This window comes from Triturus cristatus, chromosome 1_1, assembly GCF_964204655.1.
Source record: "Triturus cristatus chromosome 1_1, aTriCri1.1, whole genome shotgun sequence".
Lineage (NCBI taxonomy): Eukaryota > Metazoa > Chordata > Amphibia > Caudata > Salamandridae > Triturus > Triturus cristatus.
The window spans coordinates 569,604,282-569,627,701 of record NC_140579.1 but is presented as its reverse complement, the minus strand read 5'-3'; positions in this window follow the sequence as shown (position 1 = coordinate 569,627,701).

The window sequence follows — 23,420 nt, the reverse complement described above, 5'->3', positions numbered from 1 at the left end:
TAATTACACACAAGCTAAGGCACTTACAAAAATAGTTTCAAACTTTGAGGGATGATGATAGTAAAATAGGAAAGCAGTGGAAGCAGCCACTGCAAATCCTTTGCACTGCTTTTCTGTGATGGGTAAAAAAATGTTGGGATTGTTGCTTGGATATTAAATTTACCTTAAATGAATGAACAGACAAGAGGTGTTTGTCAAAACAAGAACAAGTAAGTTTGATCAAATGCTGCAGCCATGAGAGCCTCGACAGAGTACGTCTGCTCAAAGTCTCCCGGTGTAGAATGTCTTGACTTCTGTTATATACAGTTCATGAGGTACAATAAAGGAATTTGTACTTTCCAAAAAAGCATACCAAGCTTGGGCTTCTGATAAGGGCACAGATGGTTCTCGACCTCGGCGAGAGCTAGTGTGGGCCAGTGTGTATGTGTCCAGATGTCAGGCATGAGGAGCACGTGATCACTATGTGATATCTAGATTTGTGGTATTTTGGGGGAACGTGAGACTTTGGCCAAACAGGTTTTATTGGTGCCAATTTCCTCTGACTTATTTGTGGTGCAACTATCTATCTGTGGGATCAATCAGTGTTTTCCCTGGGGGCGTGCTTGTCTTTAGATTTAGAGAGACCCCACCTGTGACCTAGTATCCGATAGGTGTGGGTCATAAGACTTGCCTAACCACATATCTCTGACTCTGGATTGATGGGGAGGTCACCTTAGGTGAATCTGACAGCAATTGTGTGAGTTCAGTAGAACTCCTGAAAATAATATGGCAGTCACTGGTATCATTTTTATCAACATCCTTAACATTGTGCATACAATTGTCATAGGATACATTGGCATTGTTCTTACCGGTTGTGAGAAGTTGGCCTGGTATATGATGCTCACTAGTTAAAGTGATCACCTTGTACCATGCCAAGCAACCCTTATGGTGTGGTTGTAAGTCAACCTTTTCGGACTAGCTGCCCTAGTGGTAGCGTAGGCTAAGCAGTCTTTGAGGCTAACCTCGTGAAGCGTGTTAAGCCAGCTGTTTTACCAAATGCAACCCCCTTTTATACCAATGAAAGGACACCACACAGATATATATTCAAAATATATATGTATTTATTTCTCAAAGTAACCCCTAGTCTCTTTATGAGCACAGGAGCACAAATCGTCAAACAAGATTATCACAGAATACACAGAAGTTGCACGTTATATGGATAGGCCCTGGTGGCCACTCAAACCATATACTAAAATAGTGGTATAAGTACCACGAACAGAAAAGGGAAAAGGCCTAGGGCCTCTAGAATCGCTGGGCCTACAAGGAGCTAACGTCAGTTAGTGACCAGGAGGTCCACGGGTGGCGTGTGCAGAGCAAATAGTCACACGCGTGCTCCCATAGGTTTCAATGGGTGCGTAAAAAGTACAAAGTTACTGCAAAGAGGATCTTCCGGATGGACTAGGAACTCAAGGTTTGGAACACAGGCACTAGAGATGTAATACTACACTTGGGCACAGGTGTGCCAGCTTTACCTCACCCACAGGAAGCGGGTGCATAGGCCTCGAAGTGCGTCGGGTTTCTTCTATCTGTTCCGTGGAGCTTGAAGACAAAGATGCTGCAGGCGGTCGGTCCGGGAGAGATGCAGTGGATCCAAGAGTGGATCGGAGATGTTGAAGACCTGTGCGCAGAGGGGACAGTGTTCACAGTCACTAGTCAGTGACCAGCGTGGCACCAGGTGGGTACCAGGCGATGTCGGGTGCAAACAGGTGATGAGGGGTAGCTTGTCTCCGCAGCCACGTGGTCCCTGAAGGTCGACGACGTCCAGGAGTCGGCTCACGAGCTGTCCCACGCAGGCTCTCGCTGTCGGCGGTGTCGGCGACTTGATCGAAGCAAACAAGCCTTGGCAAAAGCAATTGTAGGAGGATTCGGAAATCAGCTGTTGGTTCTGACCAGCAAGGTCAGAGGGATTGCTCCTTTGGAGGGGAGCAAGGGCCAGTCTGGAGCAACCAGACCAGCGGTGTTTGTCGTAGATTTCGTCGCCAAGATGGCCACTAGCCAGCGGGCCAGCAACCGGTTAGGCGCGTCGAGTGGCAAAATGCAGAAGGGCCCCACGCAGATCGTGGAGATGCTGGAGGGCTCACCTTTGGTGCAGATGCTGCTCGAGGGTTGGGCTTCTCAGGACCCAAAGCACAACTTGGAGGGAGCCTCGGTTGTTGCACTGGTCAGCTTGTCGTAGTCGTTCCAAGATGGCTGGCTCCACGTGTCTCGGTGCCTCCACGGGTCTCCTCTTTTCAGGGACTGTGGATCGGGCGGTGAGAGGTCTGGAGGTCCAGGTCTTGTCAGTCTCTGGGCTCGGGCTCCGGCGGGAGGCGGCGGCAAAGCAGACGTTGATGCGCTGGATGGTGCTTGCGTTAGCAAGGTGGTCACTCCCTGACCACAGGGGAGATTTTCTTCAGTCTTCTGTGCAGCAGAATGTCGAAGTTCCCGTCTTCTTCTTAGTTTCAAGTTGATTCCAGGATGTCTGAAGTCTTAGGACACAGCTCCTACCTTTAAGCGGATTCTAGGGGCCGGACTACCTGCTAGGTCCCTCCCTATGGGTGGGACCAGGAAGGGGGGTGGTTACACCCCCAATCCTTTGTCCAGCTCGCCCCAGGCCCGGGACTGGTGAGCCCCAGGACCGGTTTGAACTGGCATATGCACCGAGGCTCCTTGTGAGCCACAGGCATGTCTGGTTTCTTTCAAGCCCTACCTGACCAATACACAAAATCCTGTCTGGGGTGGTGCATGCACCTCCCCTGGCAGGAAACCCTTTGTCCACACCTCCCAAGCTGGAAGGACTCCCAGCAGCAGGAGGGCAGACTTGTGTCTGTGGTGGCAGCATCCATTTTGTGGAGCTGAGGCTATGTCTGATGTTACCCGGGTTTCAGGCACTGTACATGTCGTGTCCCTCTAGAAGGGTGGAATGCTAACCCCGTCGCCAGAATTGGCGAGGGGTTAGTATTCCAATTCGTATGACACCTTACTCGACATGTTTTGATAAAGCCAAACCAAAGATAGCATTTAACCGCGAGGTTCATAATGCACTTAAGAGTATATGGTATGACGATATCTGGAAACAGTAGAAGGAAGTTGTTCCGACCACTGCAGACAGGCTCAGCTCATGCCAGAGCACCATCTCACATGGAACCACGCACTCTGCCTTCAGGATTGTTAAGGCCTGCCATAGGAGTGACTTATAGGTTACCAGGTGTCCCATTTAAGGTTAGGTATAGGTATACTACACCTAAGTAAGAGGTGATTACACCAACTTACCCCAGCTGAGTGATCAGCCAGTTGTGTCAAATTGTTAGGCCAAGCCTGGGGTGGCATAATACATGCTTCAGCCCTTGGCAGGCCTTGGGTACACCAATGCCCTGGGTACCTAGTGTACACTGGTACAGGGGCTGACAGGGTGATCCAACCAATTGGGTATGTACCTAGGGTACATGGAGTCCATTTTAAAGAGAGAACAGCCAGGCTGAGATCCTGAATAGCAGGATCTCAGGCCAACTAAGTCGAAAAACCAGCTAGACACTAGGCAAAAATTTGGGGGTAACCATAGTCAGGTATCCACCTTCCTACACAACCCCCCCCCAAACGAAGGGAGATAAGGCTGACCTTGACCAGGTAAGCCTATATTGCCCAAGTGGCCATATAAGGAGGAACCAGCACTGGCATGGTTACCCCCTGTCTCATGGTCCACTAAGCAATCCCTCACCCTAAGGGTATCAGAGGGTCTCCACCATAGGGAATCTCTACCTTTGGTGTGTCTTGGCAAAGTAAAAGGCTGGTGTTGAGATGGAGTACTGAAGTGAGTGTCCTCAAAGTGAGGCCTCACCTTCCTCCAATCCCCCTCCACCATGGATGCCTTTCTTTCCTTAACTGAGTTGCACTGTGCTCTCAGGGTCAGCCTCTGGCTACCTAAAGCTGGAGGCTGGGTCCCTTTTGTGGGCTTACTGGAGGGACAGGTCAGGTCTGGGGCCCTAAGGTCCCATGTTTGCCTGTACCCAACAGAATCCCTCTGGGGGAGGTCCCTAACTACCTGTAAAGGAGATCCCTCAGGAATGTTTTTACCCATCACCTGACTAGGGCTACTAGCCAGGCAATCCTCATTCTTTTGATGGGGGGGTTCTTGTGGACAGGGGCCCTCTTGGGGTCCACTGGCCTCCCTGACCTCTGCAGCCCTGGGCTGACTGAGGCAGGGTAGAGAGAGGCAGGCTACCTGCACCAGACTGGGTCCCACCTTGGAAGGGGCCACTGACATCAGAGGCTCTGCCAGGCCAGGCCTGGCTACCTCTGGGGCAGTTCCTTCACAAGGGGTGAGGTCAGCTCCCTGAGGAGGCTGACTTTTTCCTAATGTCTGGGGAGAGGGAGACTTTTCTTCCTCCCCACTACTCTCTGTTTGTGTGGAGTGATCCATAGTTTCAGGCTTCACTACACCTATGTCAGTCTGAGTATAGGCTGAGACCATTACAGCCTTGCCAACCTTTTCAGGGGGGCACTCAGTTTGTGTTTGAGCTGTGACTGTCACAGCTCTGCCAGTCTCTACAGGGAAGTCTGTCTGTGCCTGGGCTGTGGCTACCACTGCCCTTCCAACCTTTCCAGGGAGGAAATCTATTTGGACAGGGGTTGTGAATGGCACAACCCCACTACCCTTTTGTGAAAGGCCTACCATTTTAGAATGGGTGTCTTGTTCAACTCCAGCCCAAGCTGAGAGTTCTAAGTCATTCCCCAGTAAGCAGTCTACAGGCAAGGTTGGGGACACTGCCACCCTTTTAGGGCCAGTGACACCTCCCCAGCTGAGACATACCTCTGCCATGGGATGACTGTTCTGTTTGCCATCAATGTTGGTCACCTGGTAGGAGAAACCAGGCAAAAGCTGCTCAGAGGGAACTAGCCAATGGGCCACCATTGTGATGCTAGCTCCAGTGTCTCTGTAGGCCTCAGCTTTTGTACCATTGATGTAGGGCTCCTGTCTGTACCTACCCAAAGTGTTGGGACAGGCAGTGAAGTTGGCAAACCCCATGCCACCATCACAGACAAGAGTATCTGCTGCAGGGGAATTGGCTAAGCCAGGGTCCCCCTGTGTTCCCCAAGTAAACCCACCCAAATTTTTGGGGGCACTCCCACCACCTGGGGGATTACTGCTGACAGTAATAGGTGGTGTGACAGGAGTAATTGGAGGAACAGTTTTGTTTGTAGCCCTTGGGCAACTGCTGTCAGTTTTCCAATGCCCAGGAGTTTTACACTCATGGCAGTAAGGCTTTTTACCTGTGGTAGAGGAGGGAGCTTGGGACCCACCACCCTGTGTGGAGTTTTGGGGCCCTGAGGAAGATTTCTCTTTTGCTTTATCCCCACCCTTCTCTTGAGGTTTGGTGGTATCTTTCTTTTGGTCACCACCCTGATTCTTAGGCCTGATCCTGGTCCTGACCCATTTATCTGCCCTCTTTCCCAATTCTTGGGGAGAGGTCAAATCTGAGTCTACCAGGTGTTGATGGAGGAGCTGGTTTTGACAGTTACTTAAAATCTGTTCTCTCATCATCAAATTGTACAATCCTGTATAATCAGATACCTTACTTCCCAGCAACCAACCCTCCAAAGCCTTAGTGGCACATTCAACATATTCAGACCAGTCCTGAGTCTGTGTCTTTTGGGTGTCTCTGAACATTAACCTGTACTGTTCAGTGGTTAAGCCTAACCCATCTACCAGAACACTCTTCAGGACTCTGTAGTTTCTGACATCCTCTTCTCTAACAGTGAGGAGTCTGTCTCTGCCTCTTCCTTCAAAGGAGAGCCAGAGGATTGCTGCCCACTGGTCTTCAGGAACCTGCTGTACTTTGCAGGCTCTCTCAAGAGCAGTTATCCATTTGTGGATGTCATCCCCACTTTTGTAGGGGGGCACAACCTTAGACAGGTTCCTATTGTCAAAGACCCTATCTTTGTCCTTAGGGACAATGCTGCCACCAGTGGGTATAGACCCACTCTCTCTAGGTTGCCTAGCCTTGTTCAGTTTTTCTTCCATCAGGGCTACTTCTAGCTCCTGCTTCCTGATCCTCAGCTGGGCTTCCTGCATTCTGGCCTCATGTTCCCTCCTCTGAGGGGTGGTCATCCTTTTCCTGGAGTGACCTTGAGAGCCTCTAGAGCCATGAGAAGCATTGGAGTCACCTGAGCGATTCCTTTGCCTCCCAAGCCCTGTGTTAAGTCCACTGGGGAGATCCAATGGGGTGAACCCATTGTCAGTCCCCAATAGCCTTAGTTTAGCTGGGCCAAGTATAATACTTGGCACTGGGCTAGTTCTCCCTTCATCATCACTACTTTCTGTATCCTCACCACTTTCCTCCCCTGTAGTATGGTTCTCATCTAAGGGATTGCTATTGGAACTGGGTACCTCTGTAGTATCTTCAGAAGGGGGGCCTCCTGTTCCTGACCCTAAGGGGGCTAACTGGGAAGCTTTCTTGAGTGCTCTCTGATTCTCATCATTCTGTAAGAGCTCTCTGAGCTCAGCAGAGTTTGGGTTCTTGGGCTGTTTAAGGCCTCTAAGAGTTGCCAAATGCCTGAGCTCATTCTGATTAAGGGTAGCAAAGCTGGATGTTGCCCTCTGGGGGTCACTCTCAACAGAGATGGGTACAGTGGACCCCTCTGCCCCGGCCATTGCTCTTAAGTGTGGGTGGATGTGTTGCAATCTACCTACACTTGTGTTTACCTACTAAACCTATCTAGTAGTTGTAGTCAGGGTGTGCTACTCCCTTTGCTCTACAACAACTAAGTTCAGTAGAACTTATGTATATCTAATCTTGTTTTATATGTACCTACAGGTACCTATGTGATCTTTCAATTGGTAACCAAGAGATTACAATGGTAAAACACAGCAAGCTCAAATCCCACCGCTGCCACCAATGTGAGAAGTTGGCCTGGTATATGATGCTCACTAGTTAAAGTGATCACCTTGTACCATGCCAAGCAACCCTTATGGTGTGGTTGTAAGTCAACCTTTTCGGACTAGCTGCCCTAGTGGTAGCGTAGGCTAAGCAGTCTTTGAGGCTAACCTCGTGAAGCGTGTTAAGCCAGCTGTTTTACCAAATGCAACCCCCTTTTATACCAATGAAAGGACACCACACAGATATATATTCAAAATATATATGTATTTATTTCTCAAAGTAACCCCTAGTCTCTTTATGAGCACAGGAGCACAAATCGTCAAACAAGATTATCACAGAATACACAGAAGTTGCACGTTATATGGATAGGCCCTGGTGGCCACTCAAACCATATACTAAAATAGTGGTATAAGTACCACGAACAGAAAAGGGAAAAGGCCTAGGGCCTCTAGAATCGCTGGGCCTACAAGGAGCTAACGTCAGTTAGTGACCAGGAGGTCCACGGGTGGCGTGTGCAGAGCAAATAGTCACACGCGTGCTCCCATAGGTTTCAATGGGTGCGTAAAAAGTACAAAGTTACTGCAAAGAGGATCTTCCGGATGGACTAGGAACTCAAGGTTTGGAACACAGGCACTAGAGATGTAATACTACACTTGGGCACAGGTGTGCCAGCTTTACCTCACCCACAGGAAGCGGGTGCATAGGCCTCGAAGTGCGTCGGGTTTCTTCTATCTGTTCCGTGGAGCTTGAAGACAAAGATGCTGCAGGCGGTCGGTCCGGGAGAGATGCAGTGGATCCAAGAGTGGATCGGAGATGTTGAAGACCTGTGCGCAGAGGGGACAGTGTTCACAGTCACTAGTCAGTGACCAGCGTGGCACCAGGTGGGTACCAGGCGATGTCGGGTGCAAACAGGTGATGAGGGGTAGCTTGTCTCCGCAGCCACGTGGTCCCTGAAGGTCGACGACGTCCAGGAGTCGGCTCACGAGCTGTCCCACGCAGGCTCTCGCTGTCGGCGGTGTCGGCGACTTGATCGAAGCAAACAAGCCTTGGCAAAAGCAATTGTAGGAGGATTCGGAAATCAGCTGTTGGTTCTGACCAGCAAGGTCAGAGGGATTGCTCCTTTGGAGGGGAGCAAGGGCCAGTCTGGAGCAACCAGACCAGCGGTGTTTGTCGTAGATTTCGTCGCCAAGATGGCCACTAGCCAGCGGGCCAGCAACCGGTTAGGCGCGTCGAGTGGCAAAATGCAGAAGGGCCCCACGCAGATCGTGGAGATGCTGGAGGGCTCACCTTTGGTGCAGATGCTGCTCGAGGGTTGGGCTTCTCAGGACCCAAACCACAACTTGGAGGGAGCCTCGGTTGTTGCACTGGTCAGCTTGTCGTAGTCGTTCCAAGATGGCTGGCTCCACGTGTCTCGGTGCCTCCACGGGTCTCCTCTTTTCAGGGACTGTGGATCGGGCGGTGAGAGGTCTGGAGGTCCAGGTCTTGTCAGTCTCTGGGCTCGGGCTCCGGCGGGAGGCGGCGGCAAAGCAGACGTTGATGCGCTGGATGGTGCTTGCGTTAGCAAGGTGGTCACTCCCTGACCACAGGGGAGATTTTCTTCAGTCTTCTGTGCAGCAGAATGTCGAAGTTCCCGTCTTCTTCTTAGTTTCAAGTTGATTCCAGGATGTCTGAAGTCTTAGGACACAGCTCCTACCTTTAAGCGGATTCTAGGGGCCGGACTACCTGCTAGGTCCCTCCCTATGGGTGGGACCAGGAAGGGGGGTGGTTACACCCCCAATCCTTTGTCCAGCTCGCCCCAGGCCCGGGACTGGTGAGCCCCAGGACCGGTTTGAACTGGCATATGCACCGAGGCTCCTTGTGAGCCACAGGCATGTCTGGTTTCTTTCAAGCCCTACCTGACCAATACACAAAATCCTGTCTGGGGTGGTGCATGCACCTCCCCTGGCAGGAAACCCTTTGTCCACACCTCCCAAGCTGGAAGGACTCCCAGCAGCAGGAGGGCAGACTTGTGTCTGTGGTGGCAGCATCCATTTTGTGGAGCTGAGGCTATGTCTGATGTTACCCGGGTTTCAGGCACTGTACATGTCGTGTCCCTCTAGAAGGGTGGAATGCTAACCCCGTCGCCAGAATTGGCGAGGGGTTAGTATTCCAATTCGTATGACACCTTACTCGACATGTTTTGATAAAGCCAAACCAAAGATAGCATTTAACCGCGAGGTTCATAATGCACTTAAGAGTATATGGTATGACGATATCTGGAAAAAGTAGAAGGAAGTTGTTCCGACCACTGCAGACAGGCTCAGCTCATGCCAGAGCACCATCTCACATGGAACCACGCACTCTGCCTTCAGGATTGTTAAGGCCTGCCATAGGAGTGACTTATAGGTTACCAGGTGTCCCATTTAAGGTTAGGTATAGGTATACTACACCTAAGTAAGAGGTGATTACACCAACTTACCCCAGCTGAGTGATCAGCCAGTTGTGTCAAATTGTTAGGCCAAGCCTGGGGTGGCATAATACATGCTTCAGCCCTTGGCAGGCCTTGGGTACACCAATGCCCTGGGTACCTAGTGTACACTGGTACAGGGGCTGACAGGGTGATCCAACCAATTGGGTATGTACCTAGGGTACATGGAGTCCATTTTAAAGAGAGAACAGCCAGGCTGAGATCCTGAATAGCAGGATCTCAGGCCAACTAAGTCGAAAAACCAGCTAGACACTAGGCAAAAAATTGGGGGTAACCATAGTCAGGTATCCACCTTCCTACACCGGTATTGACATGGTTATGTTTTCTTAGGTCATAACCTACATTGGCATTGTTCTTACAAGTTACAGTATTCTCATTTGAGCATGGATTATGACATACATTATTATCATAATTCCTGTTGTCGGCGCTACTGTGTGGATACAGGTTATGGCATTCATTGACATTGAATTGATGGGTACTGGTATGGTTGTGCACGCACAGGTTATGGCATACATTGATATCACATTTATTGGTATTGCCGTTGTCGGGTCTGCACACATCACGGTAATCATTGACATCATATTCACCCATTCCAACAGGATCATACCATACCACCCTACACCACTTCAGCTTATTCCTCAGTAAACATAGGCATAGCTTTAGCAGTTGCAGATGTGGCCTTAGAAATCTTTATATACAGATCATATGGGTATATAATGGCATGTGCATACGTTTGCATAGCTCCACAACCAACCTTTATAATAAAAATGATTACTTTACCCCTCTATTGTTTTACTTCTGCACACAAATGTAGGGTGGTGGAGTATTTATAGCACTATTAGGAAAAGGAGAATATGAGTTGCTGGCAGGTGGTCTACCATTATGGAATAGCCTGAACGGATACTCGATTTTCAGTGCCCAACACTTTGGAAATTCTCAGTAGCATGACTTCAAACCACACTACAGAAGCATACCTTTGATCTCTGGTTCAATAATTCCCTTGGTTAAGGATGGTATAACTTCAAATAACTTCCCAGATTTGGGTGTCAAGAATGGAAAAAATGTGTCAATCAAAAATAACAAGCCATTTCTAAATTCTCCATTTAGCTAATGAAGCTAATTTCTCCATCAAAACAATCATAAAAATAAGACATCTGAGCCAATGTATAATTAAATTTTTATCTCGATTCACTACAAAAAAAAGTTCCTAGTGCTATCCTCTTTCTGAAGATTATTGCTTGAATAGGAACATAGGCGTCGATTCCGATCCTGGAGAAACCGGGTACGAACCGTCGGACGGAGCATTTTCTCCGTCTGACTCGTACCCGGTCAAAAAACATTACAAAAATGCAAGTACGATTCTAATGGAAACACTATTTCCGTACGAATCGTGCAAAACACCGACCGCCGAAAATGTACATACAAATGTGATCCGGGAAAGCGCCGACATGACGTCGGGACGCATTCAGGCTGCGTTTCACGAACCAGGAAGTAAGATCCGCACCGACGTCACCCCGCACGGATTATATTCTCCGGCTGCCAAAAACTGCCGGGAAATCAGGACGACGCGCACAAGGAGCACCTGTACGCGACGGACAGCCATGGACCCGAACCTACGTGTCATCCCAGCCCTCATAGCAGTCCACCTGCTCTACAGGAACCGACGCAGACGCCGCAGAAGGTCCGAGCAACACCCAGGGGCAAAGGAGGGGGGGGGGGCAGGGGCAGGACACATAACCCCCACCCAAGTCCCAAATCAGACATGCCCTGGACATACCTGACCTGCAGGACCTGGTCACCTCGAGGGGGTGGGGGCGTGTCCAGCAACGCAAGCGTCCGCCACAACGGAAGTGGATGTTGACGCGAACCGGCAACACAACAATTCCGGTACGTACCGTACCTACGCCTTAAGAGCGTGGGTACAGGTCGTACCACGCCCACCCCTACGTCACCCCAACAATGTCGGTACGGCCCGTACCCACGTTCTATAGGCCTGGGTACGGGCCTTACCAGCATTGTTGGGGTGATGTAGGGGTACGCGTGGTACGACCCGTACCCACGCTCTGAAGGCCTGGGTACGGTGCGTACCCCTACGTCACCCCAATGGGGGTCCGCACCGTACCCAGGCCTTAAGAGCGTGGGTACGGGTCGTACCACGCGTACCCCTACGTCACTCCAACAATGGCGGTACGGCCCGTACCCACGCTCTTCAGGCCTGGGTACGGTGCAGACCCCCAATGGGGTGCCGTAGGGGTACGCACCGTACCCAGCCCTTCAGAGCGTGGGTACGGGTCGTACCACGCGTACCCCTACATCACCCCAACAATGCTGGTACGGCCCGTACCCAGGCCTTTAGAACGTGGGTACGGGCCGTACCGCCATTGTTGGAGTGATGTTGGGGTACGCGTGGTACGACCCGTACCCACGCTCCTAAGGCCTGGGTACGATGCGGACCCCTATGGCACCCCAACAATGGTGGTATGCACCGTACCCACGTTCCAAAGGCATGGGTATGGGCCGTACCCAGGCCTGCAGATCGTGGGTACGGGAATGTATGGAGCGTACCCCCACCCGTGTATGAATGGAGTGTACCCACACCCCACCAGTGTATGTACAGAGCGTACCCCCACCCGTGTATGAATGGAGCGTACCCACACCCCACCAGTGTATGTACGGAGCGTACCCCCACTCGTGTATGAATGGAGTGTACCCCCACCCGTGTATGTCCCGAGCGTACATGCCCAGACACAGGAGGGGTGGGTGGAGAGTCCTCCCAGCAGTGCCCAGGCATAGGAGGGGTGGGTTCCCATCACTCCCAGCAGTGCCCAGACACAGGAGGGGTGGGTGCAGAGGCCTCCCAGCAGTGCCCAGACACAGGAGGGGTGGGTGCAGAGTCCTCCCAGCAGTGCCCAGACACAGGAGGGGTGGGTGCAGAGTCCTCCCAGCACTGCCCAGACATAGGAGGGGTGGGTGCCTATCACTCCCAGAAGTGCCCAGAAAATTGTTAATAAAAGTTCAATATGTACAAGGCCCATAGGGCAGTCCATAGTCCAATTCCTGGTGGGGGACACATAGGGACGCGTGTCCCCTAGCTTGCCTGCACAGTTCATACCTCCTTTGCTTCCACAGGGGGGGGGGGGATCATGTGGGGGGGAAGGACCAGGCACCGCAGGGACAGGAGGGGCAAGGGTAGGTGTTGTGGGTGCAGGGACGGAGCACTCCACCACAGGGGGTGGGGCAGCGCCAAAGGTGGTGGTGAGAATGGCGCTGCACACGGTTGCAAGGTCCCCCAGCGTCTCCCCTGCACCCGAAGGAACCACAGGCCCCAAGGAGGGGGGGGGCGGAGGGATGGGTCGCAGCGCTACTGGGGGAGGGTGTGGACAGGGGGGGGGACTCAACCACCCTGACCGGGGACTCCTTTGACCGCTTGCGGGTGGAACAGAGCGGCCATGAAGGAATCTTTGTTGGAATCTTAGCCAGGAGAGCTGAGGGGAGTGGATTCGGGGGGAGTTGGTTGTGAGGAATGTGGACTCCCACTGTGGCTGCGTGTCTTCCGTTTGCCCCCCGACCCAGTGGGTGTGCCTACTTCACCCTGTGTGTGCGTGAGAGGAGGTGTGCGCTTGGCCTTCCCTGGTGGTTTGGTGCCTGTGTCTGGTGGGGTGCGTGCATGGGGACATCTGGGTGTGCGTGGGACGGGCATGGGAGTGGGAAGTGTGGATGGTGCAGGGGTAGGGGGGACGCAGCGCTGCAGGAGATCCACTGCTGCAGTCAGTGTCGAGTCTATGGACCTCAGCAACTGGCGTTGGTCAGACTGCGCAGCTGAGATGCCCTCCATGTATGCCTCCATCTGGGTGAGCACACGGGTGTGGCCATGGAGGACATTAAGCATCACAGTCTGACCAACCTGCAACTGGCGCAGGATGTCCACAGACTCGGCATTCGTGGTAGCAGTGGAGACAGGGGCAGGGGGTGCGGTGCCTGGCAAGAAGGAGACACGTGGTGACCTAGCACGGCGGGAAGGGACCCGTGCAAGTGGGAGGCCGGTGATGGTAATGGAGGGGGCGGGTAGAGAATGAGTGCTGCTTTCAGCTGTGGGAGCTGCCTCCGCCCCCTCTGGGAGCTCAGCCTCGGACCCGTCAGCGTCATAGTCGGTGGTGGGACTGGAAAGGTCCTCCGCCTCACTCCCTTCGGCCTCCGTGCCACTCGATGCGCCAGACAAGACAGCACTGGTGCTCGATCCCTCCTCACGGTCCGTGCCAGTGTCTCCCTCGGAGTCCCCCGACGATGCTGTGGGCAAGGTGAAGAGACAGGAAATAATCAGACACCTGTATACATATGTCACATGAGTCAAATCTACATAGGTCACAGTGCATAGCCTGAAAAGCAACATGAGTGACATCTACAATACAAGGTACATATGTAGGCCCTGCAACACACAGTTGGTTGACCCACCATGCCACTGAGAAACAATGGAGAGCATGACACAACAGCAAATTACTTGATATCAAATTGGACAGAGGAGCCGGGCTCTGGGGACAGTCGTGCACAGCATCAGCACCACACAGCGTTGCCAAAAAAGGGATGAGCAGGAACCATGTCTATTAACTTTTTGCACATGCTGCAAAGCTAATACATTAAACCATGGCCAACATGACTGGGTCACTGCACCTTGAGTGTATGTCCAGACAAACATCACACACAGGCCAGACCAAGCAAGGAGACTTCAGATATTTACATGTAGGCCTTGCCCGCACAAACCACCCCCTACCTGAGACAATGTGATTGAGACAGAGGAAGTACTTACACCTCTTACTCTGGGATAAAAACACATGGCCTGCACTAAATCCTGATTGTACACAAACTACCCCTGGTGCGCCTGTCCACATATATCATTGACAATCAACCATCATCAGATTGTCGTACCAAGACACACAGGCACTGCCCACTGTGAGTATGCACAAGCAAAATTGGGTCACACTGTACAGTGGACACATGTAGCACAGTTTACGTAAATACAGATGAGGCCAGGGTACAATGCCACAGAGCCCAACCTATGCCGAAGACACAGAGAATGTCCACATTGTTGGATGACACACATGATACCTAGGAAAAGGTGCCCCAGGGCACGGTAGTGGCCACACTCCTCCATGGTCCTGGATGGATATGACTGCAACTGAAGCAACCGTCCCTGCACTATGCATTACTCCCACTCATGCACATCATGTCAGAGGGCACAACATTGGACATGCATGCTGTAAGGCAGCACACTTTTAAGACACACTCCTATGTCGGGACTCACCATCAGTGCCAACTGACATGGACCCCACAATGACTGAACTGGCCAGGGCACAGGCAAGGTCCCAAAACCTGTTACACACCACCCCCACACATGATGCTGCAAGCATTGGGCACTTGGATTAACTGCCAGCCTAGATAACCTTGTGCAAGAGTGACTACACACAGACCAGGGAACACATGGCAAGGAGGGGAAGGGAGGAAGAACAGCACCGGTGTACTTTGGGGAACAGGTCATGCACTGCACATTTAAACCCTGGCAGTGTGTCCATGAAACTGCGCTCTTCCAAAAGCTGGTGACACACAACAAACAACATGTACCTACCCCCTTCCTGCTGCTGCTTCTCCCGTAAGCGCCTATCCAAGTCGGGGAAGACCACCGCCAGCACACGCTTATGGATGTGGGTCAGACGCCGGCGCCCACGGTTCTTGTGGCTCACAGGTGAGTCCCCCAGCAGGACCCGTGCGATCCTCCTCGTCCAGCACCGGATATCCTGCCAAGGTTTCCTCACCTGGGCTAGGCGCCGCTTCCGACCCTCCGTCTTCCTCACGGCACTGACGGCTTGCTTCCATATCTCCCCCTTGGCATGGACGCCTACCTGTGAGGATGCAAAAGTGAGAATACTTTAATACACCTGAGCAATGACACAGAGACACACATATTAATAATTTGTCTTGTTTGAACAGGCCATGGTATGCAGGCGAACTCATTGCACGTTTGTCATAGGGACATTATACTCTGGGGAAGGCCAAATGCACTACGTGGCATTGAAAGTACACAGGTGGCATGAGGGGTGCCACACAACCAATGATCCTGGATCACACTGTGCATCACAAGCTACACCAGGATTATGTACAGCACCTCAAAGCAGTCACATGCCCCAGCCCACTGACGCAACCTCAGCAGAGTACACAGACACACACAGGCACAGGACAATCACCTGCCATTGCCAACTGCGGGTACAAACCTCACTCTGCCCATGTGCCACTAGACTGGGGGGTGTCACAGGTGTGGGGCTGGCTCTGCACGGCAGTCACACAGCACTGCTCCCTGCTCACATCAGATGGGCAGGGTATATCCATCCCTCATGCAGCTGGCGTGCAACACTCCACATATGCAATCACCCACATGACAGGGGACTCACACACACACACCAATGTCCAGGGGACGAACACATCATTTGGACACTCTCAGCACAGGTACACTAAACAAACACACATCTCTGGGTACTGTCACCTGTCACACTGGGGGGACCACAGAATCACATCAGGACTGTAGAAACAACATTCCCAGGAGGAGTAGCCAGGCTGAATGTGGCATGCACCATGCATTGATTGTCACAGTAAGCACTATGCAAGTGAGGAGTGCACACAGGAACTACAGCATGCTCTGCATGGGAGACATGAGGCATTCCCCACCCTGGGACCCACTCTAAACAACATTGCATGTCTGTCACACATGGACACAATGCCAGAAGTCACAGTCACAAAAAAGGGGCACAGTCTAAGCTAGTGGAGTCAGCACCCACCTGCTCCCCTGGTCGACCATACAGCATGGTGTACTGTGGGAGGATCACATCCACCAACGCCAAATTGTCCTCGATGGTGAATGGCTGGGCCCTCTCCACAGACCTGGACATGGTGCCAGAGGAATCACGAGCAGCAGCAGTGTTGTGGAATGAAAGGATGTGCAGGCAAGTGCTCTCTCATGGGACCTGGCTGCCTTATATCTGCCTTGCTGGCCTGTTTCATTTACAGGAGTACAGAGTGATTGGTCAGTCACATTAGCATCCTACGTTTCCTCCAATCGCTTTAAACCTACCCCAGTGAGTGGCTTTGCATGGTTTAAAAATTGAGCATGATGTCAAGTCAACAACCACTTTGCAACAAAGTATATTGTTTCCAACCGACTTCTGCTGGCCACCTGATGCAAAAATGCAATCTTTAAACTCGGTCTCCGTGACAACCAGCATGCATTTTGGCCCTTATACTTGTCACTCATGTGTCCCCTATGTTATTTCAATATTTACACACAGGTACGGTGCGTTCCACGGCCCTAGGGCACCTCAAATGCAGTGAAACGGACCGTACAGGCGTGTGTGGGGTCCATATCACCATGGGAGTGCTGGCATGCGTACGCCATAGTAATACGGACCGTAAACACGCGTGTACGGTCCGTATTACTATGGCGTACGCATACGCAAGCACTCCCATAGTGATAGGGACCCTACACACGCGTGTACGGTCCGTATTACTATGGCGTACGCATACGCCAGCACTCCCATTGTGATAGGGACCGTACACACGTCACTCCCATAGTGATAGGGACCCTACACACGCGTGTACAGTCCGTATCACTATGGCGTACGCATACGCCAGCACTCCCATACTGATAGGGACCCTACACACGCGTGTACGGTCCGTATCACTATGGCGTACGCATACGCCAGCACTCCCATTATGATAGGGACCGTACACGCGTGTGTACGGTCCGTATCACTATGGCGTACGCATACGCCAGCACTCCCATAGTGATAGGGACCCTACACACGCGTGTACGGTCCGTATCACTATGGCGTACGCATATGCCAGCACTCCCATTGTGATAGGGACCATACACACGCCCTCAGTGCGTATGTACGGTGCGTTTCACACCTGACAGTGGTGACAGGCGGCACACAGACAGGAATAGAGCTGTCATACTTGGCCAAGGCTGGACATCAAGGCATTGTCTGTGCAGTACTACATGTGTCGGGCACAGGTGTCTCAGGCTGTGATGTGGCACATTACTCCTGAGGTGTGAAGCAAATAACTGTATGATGAGCTGTGTACACATGTCATGTGTGATGGTGCACTATGTGCCACACATCCCCTTCGACATGTGTGCATGTAGTACAGACTTGTTGAGCCATGCGTCACTGGCATGGCACAGTCACTGACACCCGCAACTGTCCCCTGATGCCAGGTACACAGAATGATACACCTGAGATGTGAATGCCCGCGTTGCACGCTGTAACTATGTCATGTGTGTGTCATGTGTTCCCATAGGTTTGCTGTGGGTGTTTGGTCAAATGCATCTGCAGTTGCTGCAACCAACATGTGTCTGTGTGTAGATGGGCATGGCACACTGTTACGCACACCAGCCCACATGTGTAATCCGACGTAAGGTGTGTATGTATGCATCGACACGGAGTCTCAAAACAAGGACATATCTGCATACTCTCAATGTATGTGTGATCAGTCTTGACATGTACTCCTTCATGGCAAGGTGTGTGGTCTGTCCTTTTTATATGACATGTGACCTGTGCCTCTAGTGTTCCGCAACCTGTCTGTATGATTAACACACTTCTTCTGCACATATGCGGATGTCTGGCACTCCTGTGATGCATCTGCCTGTTCACTCACACTGGCCCACCGCTAGTTTCATGCCATGTCATGTTGAGGTTGAGAATCAACGTTTGTGGCTGGCTCTTGGTAGGAGTGTCACCTGCCTGGCATACGTGTCCAGGGCATATTGCACAGACCTGACTCTGTATGTAGCATATGTGTATTGCCTGTTGAACATGTGTTCAGTACATTGACATTGGTGGTGTACTGTACTCACTCTTCGTTGTCCCTTCAAATTCACTGCAGGGCTCCGCCTCTCCATCGACCAATTCCGGACTTGGCTGACCTGAGGGAACATGACTGTATACGCCGCTACTGCTTCCCCAACAGTTGATTGAGGACTTGACGACACGGCTGGCACCACACCTCCAACCGCTACACAGGTATCCTACTGCACTGACACCCAAGATGAAGGTGATGGCAGCCCTACATTTCTTTGTCACGGGTACCTTTCAACATACCATTGCTCATGTTGGTGGCATGTCCCAAACCATGTTCAGCCGTGTTCTGCATGATTTTTTAGAGGCCATGTTGGATCACCTGGATGAGTTCATTAAATTCCCAACTCCTGAGCAGTTGACAGGTGTCAAGCGTGAGTTCTATGCCCTGGGAGGGATGCCCCATGTCATTGGGTCCATAGATGGAACACATGTGGCTTTGGTACCACCACAGGCACAGGAGGTAGCGTATAGGAACCGCAAGCATTACCACTCCATTAATGCCCTTGTGGTGTGTCTTGCCAACATGGTGATTTCACATGCCTGTGCTCGTTTTCCAGGATCAGCACACAATGCCTACATCATGAGGCGTAGCAGGGTGCCTGAAATGATGCTGCAGCTGCGCAACGAACGAGCAGGTATTGTTGGTGGGTATACTCTGGCAGTCCTGTATTTAACGTCATCTTCCTGTCTTACTGCTTCTCCTGACCCACTTTTGTCCATGATGTTTCCATGTAGGGGACGCTGGCTATCCCAACATGCCATGGCTGATCACTCCTCTCCGCAACCCCAGCACGGCTGCCGAGCACCGCTACAACAACTCCCATGGGCGGACCAGGCGAGTGATAGAGAGGACGTTTGGCCTCCTGAAGAGCCGATTCCGTTGCCTCCACAAGACAGGTGGCGCACTCCCATATGCACCGGTGAAGGTCTGCAAGATCTTCCTCGTGTGCTGCATGCTGCACAAGATGGCAGTGGAGAAAGCTGTGCCACTCATCCTTGATCCAGATGAGCAGGACCATCCACCCGTGGAGGATGAAGGGCTTGGTCACGAGGCAAGTGATGTGGAGGAGGAGGCGGTAGAGGACATCCGGAGTCGGCTCATACGCAACTTCTTTGCTTAGTGGTGAGTTCCAGTGTCTGAGTGTGCACGCATTGAGCCGTGTGTGGCATGTGTTGCAATGTGTGTGTCCATCTGCATGTCTGGCAAGTGTGTCAGAGGTGTGTTTGGATGTGTCACTCGAGTGATGGTGCAATAGAAGAATGTTTTTCCAGAGTCATCATTGTCACCTAGCATGTTGACAACCTTATACGTGTCGAGTACATACACATGCATGCGGATGTGCTTCTTTTGGCTGACTTCTGGTGTGTCTCTCATCCACAGGTACTTGCGCATGCTGTCTGCTGGTGGCATTGTTGTGCTCCTGCTATTCCACATGAACACAGCAACATGTGCTGAATCAGCGTTACATGCACGGACAAGTTTGAAAATCTCCTTAGGGGAAGGGATGCAGCACGGCTTTTTGGGAGTGGTATTTGTTTTGAATATGTGTGCACTGCTCCTGTTCATGTTTGGATACTTTACATACATGTAGAATCACCATGGGGCACATGACATGGAGCTGAATTCACCTGAATTGATGGTCAGACTTGGTTACAGTCATCTGTAATGGGATTGTGGATTGTGATGAAGCCATCGATGTGTGTAACACTGCCCTCGGAAACATACGGGTTGCACCAGGTTGACATGGTGTGTGAATTCCCCATTAGAGGCTCAATGGTGTATAGCAGCCTCTCCGTGAGCAGCAGGGGGTGTTTAGCTGTAACCCGTCACTTGTGTGCCAGTTCTATGGATTTCCAGCATCTGTGGTGCAAAGGGGGGTGCCAGTGTTGGTCCCACGTGTTCATCCACATGACCTGTGTATGTGTTGACAGAGTTGCATTAGCATTCCGACACACATGACTAATAAAGGTGTCCCTCTGCCTCCAAGGTGCCTCATCTCTGTCAATGGTGGTCTGTTGTCACTGTGCATGCGGCATGTCTGGCAAAGTTCTCAGAGATGGTTCATATGAGTCTATGTGTAGAGTAGCAAGATGCAAGCTGTTTGTCAGGGATTAGAATCTGTATTTTGCATGATGTCCATGGCTGTGTAGGTATTGTGGCATGTCAGTCTCCACGACGGCCACTGTGCTGCATGTGCATCCATTGTGTTTGTGTGTGCCATGTTGAACCAGACATTCCTTCCTTGACATACACCTTTTGCATAGTCCCTTCCTGAGATCCTTGTCTTTGTGTGCTACTTGTGGCATTGTTTTCTTGACATGGCGCATGCTGCTACAGGCCCTGCAGCAAGGGCACCCAGTGTCCACGCAAACGAGCTGGTGTTCATCATGGATTGCTTGCTGACATGTGCTATGCTGATCAGCAGCATCTGTGCCTCATGCTGCAGCACACTCTGCATTATGCACATACAAGACATGACAAGAGGTGCTTGGCGGGAGTGTAGAATCTAAAGTTCAGAGGGGGAGTTGGTATCCTTGCCATTGGAAGTCATCAGAGTCTATGCCACAGTCTTTGTCAACATTGGTCAGACAGTGACCAGCAAGGCCATGTGGCAGAGACAGTCATTTGCTGATGTGCTGCTGTTGGGCCAGAGGGCCAGGTGCCAGGCCAGGTGACCTGGGAGATGGTGATGTTCCGCTGACTCTCACGGTCTTTTGCGTGGACGACCCACCTTCCTGCAGGGACCCTCAGAAGCAGGCCGTGACGATGCTTGTGATGCTCCGTCGGATGAATCCTCCTCCTCCTGATCCCTCCCTGTGGGTGGGAATGTTCTTCGCCTGGTGGCACAGGGAGGGTTGCCCATGTTTTCGGCAATCCGACGGAGTACACGGGTCATGTCCGTTTGCACCGCCACGAGCTCAGCCTGTCTTGCCTCCATCCGTCCTTGGTGTCGCTGTTGACAGGCATGTTGCTCGGCCTGCAGGGTCTTCATCTCCTCGAGGGTCCCCTTGATGTCTGTGAGGGTGGACGCAATCTGGACCATGCCCCTGGCGTCACGCCGGTATGTGTCCAGGATGTTGCTGACGTGTGACATTACCGGTTCCTGAGCCAACTGGTCAGGTTCGCGCCTCCGCCGTCCTCCACTCCCACCACCCCTGCCCACTTGCGCCTGGCCTGCCGTTGTGGGCACATCGGGTCTCCGGGACCCCTGAGGGATGACATTTGCTGTGTCGCCTGCCTCCTCCTGGGTGCCCGGAGAACCTTGTCCCTCCTGGACAGACTGGCTGTGTTGTTGTGTGCGGGCAGGGCTCCTGGGTATCTCCTGGGATGTGGCAGGAATGGGGGTGGTGGTTGGCACAGTTGTACCTGACGCAGGTGCTGCAGGTGGTTGGACACCAGAGGGGCCTGGTTGGTCTGGGTCATCCACGGAGTGGTGAGAGTCGTTGCTGCCGGTGGGGTCCTCTTCACGCAGAGCCTGGTCCTGTGAGTCTTCCCCCCCAGTGTTGGGGGGAGATCGACGACGTTGACCTGTGTGTGAGAGAGACAATGTTAATTGTGTTACATGTGACATCCATGTTTCATTCATTTTTGAGTTGGCACAGTTCCTCTGGGTGGTTGGATTTGGCTTGCATTCCTCTCACAGTGCACTTGTGCATGATTATGTCCCTTGGCCACAGCTTTCGACACTTTACCTATGTGTGACACAATCTTAGTTGATGCATCTTTTTGGAACGCAGTCAGCAGTGTAGTGAGCAGGCGTAGCAAGCCATGCAGAGCCGCCTTACGTGTTGCACTGTACGTGGCCAAATGGTGTTTTTTCCATGCTATTTGAGAATGCAGGTAGGTAACTTAAGCATTTGTGACAGGGTTCTGACAAACACAGTGGGTGGGTATACTGGGTGTAAGGTTAGGTTTGTGCCTGCAGCACGGATGTACTCGTGCACAGATTGACACATGGCCCAGTGTTTATCAAAGGTTGAAGGGGGGGTTCACGCACTGCCAAACCTTGTTTACATGCACACAGTCCACCTGCTGACGAGTGGACATGGCCACACCACCCAAGGGTGATTTGGTCTCCCTCTGTCTCCCTTTCTCCCTCCCTCTGTCAGCCTCCTCCCTCTGTCCGTCTCCCTCTGTCTACCTTTCTCCCTCCCTCTGTCACCCTCCTCCCACTGTCCGTCTCCCTCTGTCTCCCTTTCTCCCTCCCTCTGTCAGCCTCCTCCCTCTGTCCGTCTCCCTCTGTCTCCCTTTCTCCCTCCCTCTGTCAGCCTCCTCCCTCTGTCCGTCTCCCTCTGTCTCCCTTTCTCCCTCCCTCTGTCAGCCTCCTCCCTCTGTCCGTCTCCCTCTGTCTCCCTTTCTCCCTCCCTCTGTCAGCCTCCTCCCACTGTCCGTCTCCCTCTGTCTCCCTTTCTCCCTCCCTCTGTCAGCCTCCTCCCTCTGTCCGTCTCCCTCTGTCTCCCTTTCTCCCTCCCTCTGTCACCCTCCTCCCACTGTCCGTCTCCCTCTGTCTCCCTTTCTCCCTCCCTCTGTCAGCCTCCTCCCTCTGTCCGTCTCCCTCTGTCTCCCTTTCTCCCTCCCTCTGTCAGCCTCCTCCCTCTGTCCGTCTCCCTCTGTCTCCCTTTCTCCCTCCCTCTGTCACCCTCCTCCCTCCCTCTGTCTGTCTCCCTGTGTCCACCTCTGTCTCCCTCCCTCTCTCTCCCCCTCTCCCTCCCTCTGTGTGTCACCCTCTGTCACCTCAGCCCAGCCTCCTGGGCACACACAGTTTGCAGGTCTTTCAAAGGCCATTGGCTTGTTCATGTGGGTTTGTTTCTTATCTCTGGGCACCCATTGGGCGGAGTGTCTGAGTCTGCGCTGCTGCTGTGGTGGTGTGTGCTGACACTCTTTCAGAGTGATGCATCTTCATTAGCTGCTGTTATGTGCAAATTGTGCCTTCATACCCATGTCATCCTGCAACGCGGCCACCATTTGCAGGCAACACAGTACTGTGTGGGGACACACTGTTTGTATGGCTGTGCCCTAGGCCATATGGGCTTAGGGCATTGTTGTGTGCTTCAGAGTTGCTCTATGTTAGTTTTGAGGCCCACCCTCCCGGCATCGGGGACATCCTGTCTTGTGTTGGTGTTTTGTGTGGCCTGTGACTTGGCATGGCCTTG